The sequence below is a fragment of the Lepidothrix coronata genome, unplaced genomic scaffold, assembly GCF_001604755.1.
Source record: "Lepidothrix coronata isolate B3197 unplaced genomic scaffold, Lepidothrix_coronata-1.0 Scaffold11, whole genome shotgun sequence".
NCBI lineage: Eukaryota > Metazoa > Chordata > Aves > Passeriformes > Pipridae > Lepidothrix > Lepidothrix coronata.
The window spans coordinates 609554-617629 of NW_016690191.1; positions in this window are offsets into that span (position 1 = coordinate 609554).

The window sequence follows — 8076 nt, forward strand, 5'->3', positions numbered from 1 at the left end:
GTACTCACGGCACTTCAGGATGGGAACTCAAACCAGAAACAAAGGACGGGGCAGGGGGACTCCCACCTAGGGAGCAGGAATTCAGGGAGGAGCAGACTGGTTCCTTGCCATTAGTGTAACCCTGTTAACCCCCTGGTCACCTCAGCGCACACACAGCCTGTCCTCTTGGAAAACTGGCCTGGAACAAACTCCCCTGAGCTCCCTGCCCGTGCTTGGGAGTGCTGCTGTTACACTCTTTGGCTCTGGACTTCCACTCCGGAGAGATAAAATCAAGTAAAGATTTCCTTATTTTAGTCAAGTCCAGATTGCCTGACAATGCACGAATTAAACTCCCTCAATCCACTCCATGAACTGCCCTCTGTAAACCACCAGTATTTCCACATCGTTATATGGTACACTCAGTAATCTGATTGCCTTGGGAATATTTGTTTTTCCAAAACTTGTGGCCAAGGTACATAAGATTAGATCAGACACAGCTTGTCTAAGAATGCCGTTCTGTGGGTGTACAGTATATTTGCTAGTTTTGAGTTACAGGTAAAAGTTCTCTTTCAAACTCTTCCAGCCAGGGGTGGGAGCTCATTTCCCTGGAGTTTTCCTGCTGCAGCACTTGGCACTTTTAGTTTTGCTTTGCCCCTGGTCCTCTAATGCTGGAGGATCAACACGGGAAATGCTGGAATTGCCTCACTGAGGGCACGCCCGGGCTGGACCTCAGCAAAACTTGGGATATTTTATCGGTCCCCGCAGGTCTCCCTGGGATTCACGCTCTTCTGCCGGGATTTTCTCACCGTCCTGCACCTTAACGTGAACCAACAGCTGGGTTTAGGAGATCTGATATAAATAGCACCATCCTGCTGCGAGCAAGCTTCTTGGAAAGTAAGGAAAATCCCTTATTTAATGCACTCTGACATTTGCCTTCCCTCCCCTTATTCCTGAGCTGCATTTCTGCAAACACCCATCGTGACAAACACTGAGGAGCTGAGCTCTTCACATGGACACCACAAGAGCTGCCTGGAGCCCAGCAGATGATATCCAGAGCAGCTCACCTCTCCCCTCATCCAGACAGCAGGAAAAAGGACTCAGAGCACGGATGGAAATTCCTCCTTCCAACAGCACTCGGCATTCCAGCCTCTGGGATTTTATTTTCGTGTTGCTTCAGAAACTTCCTGCTTTTGCCATATCTTTCCATTCATTAAAACTGCAGCTTGCAATTAAACATTCTGACATAACATAGCTGAGATTTTTTGGCAGCAGCCTCGACCAGAGGTTTTCAGAGTTTCCTGCAGACGGCTTTAAATTTTTCATATCCTCATGAACACTTGCCACCTTCTTTTAATAACTCAGGGGAAAAAAAATAAAAATAATAATAATAATAATAAAAAAATAAGCCTCCCTTAGGAAACTTCATTGTTGCCGTGTTTCCCCGGCACTCGTGTGCTGCTCTGAGCAATGTGTGGTGCACATGGATATTTATAGAGAGCAAAGTGTACACATGCACCGTGGGGTTTGACATCTCGTGGAGAACACACAGATTGCTCAGCAGATCTAAAGAGAAATAGCTGCGTTCAATATTTTCATTATTAAAGTGTAATTTTCTCCTCTGATGGGCTTGTGTTGTTTCACCCCTCAAAAAATAATTGTATTTGCCGCGTTATTCAAAGCCCACGGGCCTTCATCTGTTAATGATTTGGTAGCTTTACACATGTTATGACTTTCATATATTGCCACGCCAAACTATTCGTATTATTCTTATGCAACAAAGTATTTCTTAGGATAAATCCTGCCCTATTGCCAAGGAGCTAGAAATCACTTAAAAGGATTCTAGAGTTATTTGCATTTTTAAGGTGTAGAATATATTTCATAATTTGGAGACCTGTTCGAATACTGCCTGCCATTATCCCTAATACAGATTTGAAATTTATTTTAAAGTGGGTCTTTTTAATGTTCAAACTGACCTTAAAGTCTTTTTTCTTCTCACATTACCTGGCAAATAAATTCTTAAAGGGATATTATCAATTTAAAAACTATGCTTTAGTCTGGAAATTTTTCCAAGAGATTAAAAAGAAAATGGCTCCTTTTTTTCTGTCAGTTTAATTTCTATATTTGACAGCAGTATGTGTGGTCAGTACCTCATGCTGTTAGGAAACAAAAGGGACAGAAATAGATAGAGGAGACCATAATACCTGAAATGTCTTTGAACTACTTTTTAAAGTAGGTTTGAAGTTGATGGGGCCTCTTCAAGTGACAAAAGACTTGTGGAACTCTTAAAAGGCAGGTGAGTTGCTCTGACTTAGAGCACCCTCAGCTCCCACTGCAATCAGCTAAAGCTGCTCTTAAAAATCTAAGTTTAAGTGTTATTTATCCTGCCTTTTATTTGCTTCAGTGTAAATTCACCGACTAAACTGCAATTTATTGTACATTTATCACCCTGATCTTGTAACCTTCCTATCCAGAGCCCACAGTGGCTCTGCATGGTCTGCTATGATGGACAATGCACAACAGAGAAACTTCTAAAGCAGTTAACTTATGGCATGAAGTTCAATTCTTAAACTTGGGCAGTTTAAAGGTGCATTTTGGGTCTTCTACAAAGGTGTCCAGACTCCTCAGTACAAACATGGTGTGCATTCCACTGGTTTTTGGGGGCACATGGAGGATGATTGGCTCGTGTCCCATGGGATAGAACAGCACCAGCTTCCCTGCTCCCACTGGCCCTTCCAGGTAAAGGCAAAAATGCCACTGATCCCCTGCTGGAGGCTTGCTTTAGTTTGGAAAACAAGCCTTGGGAATGCAAGGGGAGCGTTAACGTGGATCAACTGGTGCACATTTCCGAGTTCTGAATCCGAGCAGGCATTTGTTACGGGGTTTGTGGTTTTCTTGGCTGTGATTTAGGATTATTGCATACTTTCTCAACCCTTTACTAAAAATATGCTCAGCTCTACCCATGAAATGCGGCAGCACATTTGTTGCAATCTCTGAGGATGGTTTCTTATCTGTCAAACAGTGTAGAAGGCAAACTGGCAGGGAGACAGCTCACCTGTTCTCCGGGGTTGCTTCACCATGAAACTACTTCACAGCCCCTGCTGTGGCACCGAGGACAAGTGTTCTGAGGCAAAGCTCTGGTGCACACGTAAACAGGTCACCTCGTGCTAAAATGCCATTTCATTCCCAAGCCAAGCCAGCTGGCTTTGGACAGAAAGTTCTTTTCTCCTTGCGTGGGCAAACTTTATCGCCTTCCCATCCTTCTTCTCTTGCTGTCACATTACTGCAGAGGTGGCGGTGGCTGATAGCAGAGTGAGAAGCAGTGTTCAAAATGTGTCCAAGATAATAATGCCTGGTCCTGCAGCCATGTGGTGGATCCATCCACGTGATCTCACATAATGTCTTTCCTTCCGTCATATGGCAGTAGGCAAAGATTAACTGAGACTGAGTTCAAGCTGATGAGTTAAAAGGAAAAGTACCCGGAGTCTTTTTGTTTCATTGGCCTCAGTCACAGTTTCAAAGGGTCCAGACTCAGCCAGGGTTTGGAACTTTTGTACCTTTAATTTCATCTTAGCAAATCCTGTTGTGTTCCTCGCTGCAAAGAAGCAAATTTCTCCTTAGAAACAATGACCCTCTGCCACAGTGCAGAGTAAGAAAAGTAGTGTTGTCTGAGAGGAAAGTGGAAAGTTTGGGATTGTTGGGTTTCTTTTTTCTTCTTGGGGTTTGTTTTTCAATGTTTCTTAAGATACAAATTCATCCTAAAATTAGACTCTAAAATGAAGGGTCTTCAAACTCCTCCATAACATACTGCTCTATAAAGTCAATGGAAAGTCTCTTATTAATTCAAAGCTCTGACCTGCAAAACTGCACCAGCTAAGCAAGGAGTAAAACTCACCATAGGTACAGTTTAACTGATGTAGAAGTGGTTTAAATCTGTTTTACCGTGCTTTAGCCAAGCTGAACTGTTCTAAACCAGTTCTAAAGCCATGAGTGCAATGGCAGCCAGGCTCAGGGTTTGCCATGCCTTAGCTATACCTTCCCCCTGGGCAAAGGAGGCTGAGGCAGCCTCAAATCACCCAGCCTTTCATGCATATGGAAGAAGCTGACACACAAAGCCTGGTTATCCCCACGCTAATTTGTCCTGGTGTCCAGAGCCACAGCTACACTTGTTTATATAACACCGGTTTAAAAGGATACTTTCAGGGGCTGGATCCATGAATGAGTGATCCCATTCAGGTCCTGACGTGCCTGACAACTCCCCAGTCCTCAGCTGAGCCCCGGTAATGGGCCGTGTGTGTGTGTGTGTGTTTGCTCCCAGCCCCTGGCGACCTGGGATGGAAGGAGCCAGTTCAGACTCCTCTTTTTCCTGCCCCGGGGTCGGGCTGACACATCCAGCCCCAGGCAAGAAAGGGAAGTGCTGCAGTTCCCAGGCTCGGCTGGTGTGTGGTGACTCGTCGTGGTGCTGAACCCAACAGCAGGCTGGTTAAAATGGGATAATTGAGGGCATAAATCAGGTGTTAGTTCAGTGCAGTGCAAGTCAATTAGGGATGGATTTAAGGTAAATTAACAAATCACTCCTAGGCCGGAATAAGAGTGGCTACCCAGCACCAGCTTAACTAAATCCAATACAGCTTCATCTAACACAAATGCAAAGACTTTCAACTAGCCATAAAAAGCCAGAAATCTTGTGTGCATTGCCGAGGGCTTGTGCATTCACTTCAAACAGCAAATGCAACACAAAGAGAGTCAAATTCACAGCTATCCCTGCAGAGGGAGGGACAGAGGCAGCTGTGGAAGCACCAGAACCTTCTCTGGCTCTCCTGGAAGGTTTGGGACACTCTCATTTTCAGCTGTAACCTGCTGAAGGTGAGGGTGAATATTCTGTGTTGTCTCTGCCATCATTTAATAATAAGTATGTAACACTAACAGAACCCTGCTAAAAGTCGATTGTGAACAAACATGAAACAGTTGAGTTTGTTTTCATTCCTTGAGCTTGATGAAAAGTACTAAGGATGAGAAGATGATATAGACACTGAAAAGTAAATCTAGTTTTCATATATTTTAATAATCAAAGTGTTATTAGTAATTCAATCTAGGAGAGAAATCTGTAAATTAATAAAAAGCAAATAAAACTTGATTTTCTCTAAATGGCTTTACCCTTCATCTCTAGAAACTGTTGCAGAAATTAGGGAAGCATAGCTGGGATTAGTCCTATAGGGACAATTTTTTAAATCCTTTACCAATGGGAGATGGACTCGAATGAAGGAATTTGGCCCCCAAGTTCCCATTTCCTGGATGAGTTATCTCTTCTAAGAAATTCTTTTATGGAGAAGGTCCGTGGGAAACTAGTCTGAATTCTTTGTGTCGTGTGAGATTTTAGAAGACTCTGGTGTGGATCAGCATCCCACTAGGGAGGAGACAAGATGCATATACACAATAAAATGATAGTCTTGCCCCTACAACATCCTCTGGAGTCCTGGCAGCAGGCTGTGCCTCAGATTTATTCCTGGGTGGCTGCTGAGAACCAGCAAGGAGTTGTCCTGCAGCCTGTGGGAAGGAATGCAGCCCTTTCTCAGGGTGGTTACTCAGCTCACTTGAGGTGAAGACACGTTGTGCTTGTTGTGCTCCACACTGTGGGGCTGTGCTGGGAGAGCCCTTTGCCGTGGCACCAGTTTTGTTCCCTGCTTTTCCCCCTCCAAACTGCACTGTGCTCACACGGCACAGTTGCAGCAGACCACACATTTGGAACACAGGGGAAAAAAAATAAGCATATTATTATCAGGATAATTGAGTGTTGGAAAGAAAGTTGCCTCCAGCACTCTGTCCAGATTAAAATCTCAATCAGCACCATTATCTGGGAAGTATCTGCAGTGACACGTGCATGCTCTGCATCTCAGTCAGCAATCTGGCCCCGGAGTTTGCAGAAGATTTAACAATTTCTTTAATGACCCTTACAAGTCCTCCATCTATTCAAAAGCTGAAATGCCAGTCTATGTGAGACAGAAACTTCTAAAACAGCAGATTGAAGTACTCCATGTAAATTGAGCAATTTCTGTTAACACATGTCGACTAAACCAGAGCTGCCAATCAGCCAAGCTGCTCCTCTGTGACAACAAACATCTGAGGTACTGGGGCTTGAAGTTAATCGAAGTTATTTATTTTATCATGCAGAACTAAGCCATCAGCCCTCGCTCTCACAGACATGATTTTCATCTTCCCCCTCGACCAGAGCACAATGCTTTTTTCAGAAGAAGATAAATGTTATGTACTTAGCCTCGATATTAGCCTTAAAAATTCAGCTATTAGAGTTGATGTTTATTCTGCCTCCAGTACCAAATTATGCACACAAGCATAATTTGAGGATCACTGAAGGAAGCAAACCTAAACCACAGCTATTGTTAATTCCAGACCAAGCGCTTTTGTTTGTATCAACATGAAGCAACCACGAACATAAGAACTGTAGCTAATACTGGTTTCCCCTCATCATGTCAGTGACCCGAAAGGTTCCTTCAGAGGATTATTGTCTAAGAAGTGGTTCTGTGGAAGAGTAACTAGCTATGGCAACTGAAGCAAAGCTATTTCCCCACCACAATTTCTATACCCTACCAGCAGTTTCTTTCTTTTTTTTTTCCTGGTGCACATTTTTGCTCCTCCACCGTCAAGAGTGAAATTATCTTTCAGTCTCATTTCTAGAAGTTTGGACTGATTCCACTGACTGTTGAGAGGCCCTGGGGATGCATGTTATCCTGCATGCTCTGTGTGGCTCCTGAACAATGCAGAGCTGATCCCTTTCCCCGTGCCAGCTTGCTCGTGAGCCACGAGCCGGGGTAGCAGTTCCAACTTCCTTCTGTGTCCTGAAGATTTTGGCTCCAGCCTTGCTTGTTTGCCATGAGAAGGTTCCAAAATAAGAAACGCATTCATTCCTGCTCCCTTCTCTTCACATGGTTACATTTAGCCTTCCTTTCAGTGCTTTCCTCTCATCACAAGGCTGGGAGTGTTCACTGTCTTACTGCTTATGGAAATTATAATTTATGTACTGTCCCAAAGATTTGCCCATATTTGAGCTGCTCTCAACCGATCTGACTTCATAGCCTACAGCTTTAGGTGCATCTGATGAGTCCCTTTTTTCCCCTCATTGTTTTGGTTCGTTAGTTTTAGCACTGCTGACACAAACAATGCATTTCAAAAGGCATCTTTCCTGTGGGCTCTGTTTACTCGTTAATGTGGCTAAGTGTCATCTGAAGTCCTGGGTGACAGCTCGTTTTCCTTTAGATTGTGGCATTCCCATATAAGATTTATCATATCTGAAGGAAAGCACGGCTACATCTGCAGGAAAGCGAAGAAGAGTCATGGGAAAAGGGGAGTTGCTGGAATTCTGGCTGTGAGGGGCACTGGGGAACTTGACATTTAGGTTCCTGCACAAGATGTAATTTCCAGCTGAACAGCTCAGGCACTTACCCAGCTTCGCTCTGGCCCCAGCTGTGCACTAAGTGCAGCCGACATCTCTCTTAAAAGCCACTCACAGCAACCTGACTTGATGTGACTGTTTTGTTTGCAGTAAAAGGCAGGGGAAAAGTTGCTTTGGTAAAGTAGCTGATAGCCCACGTGAGCTGGGTTGGGCTATTTTGTCTGGGCCACTCAGAAGGGAACCAAAGTAGCTGGGAAAATGGCAGATGAATCTGACAGCTTGCAAATAAAGTTTTACTGGAAACCCTGCACACTGAGCTGATGGCTGTGTAGCTTCTGGTACTGAATTATTGGTACAATCCCAGTTCTTTCCTACGAATCGCATTTTCCTCACTTCGGGATTAATCAACATGTCATTTAGATGTACTCTCAGACAATAAGCACTATGATATGGATGTCAAACTATTTTAGGTCAGGCAGTCTTTCCATTTTTAGCTTATATACTCTGTGTGAGGACTAATGCCTCAAATTCAGAAAAGGCAAATGTTACAAGATCCGAGCAAAATCCCGACTCCATGGAGGATCAGAGTTGTGCCATTGACCCTGACAGAGCCAGGATTTCACCTGATGGGTCTGTTTTAATTGAAGATTCTTCCTGTTCAAACTATGGTTCTATCCTCTCTCAGTGAGACA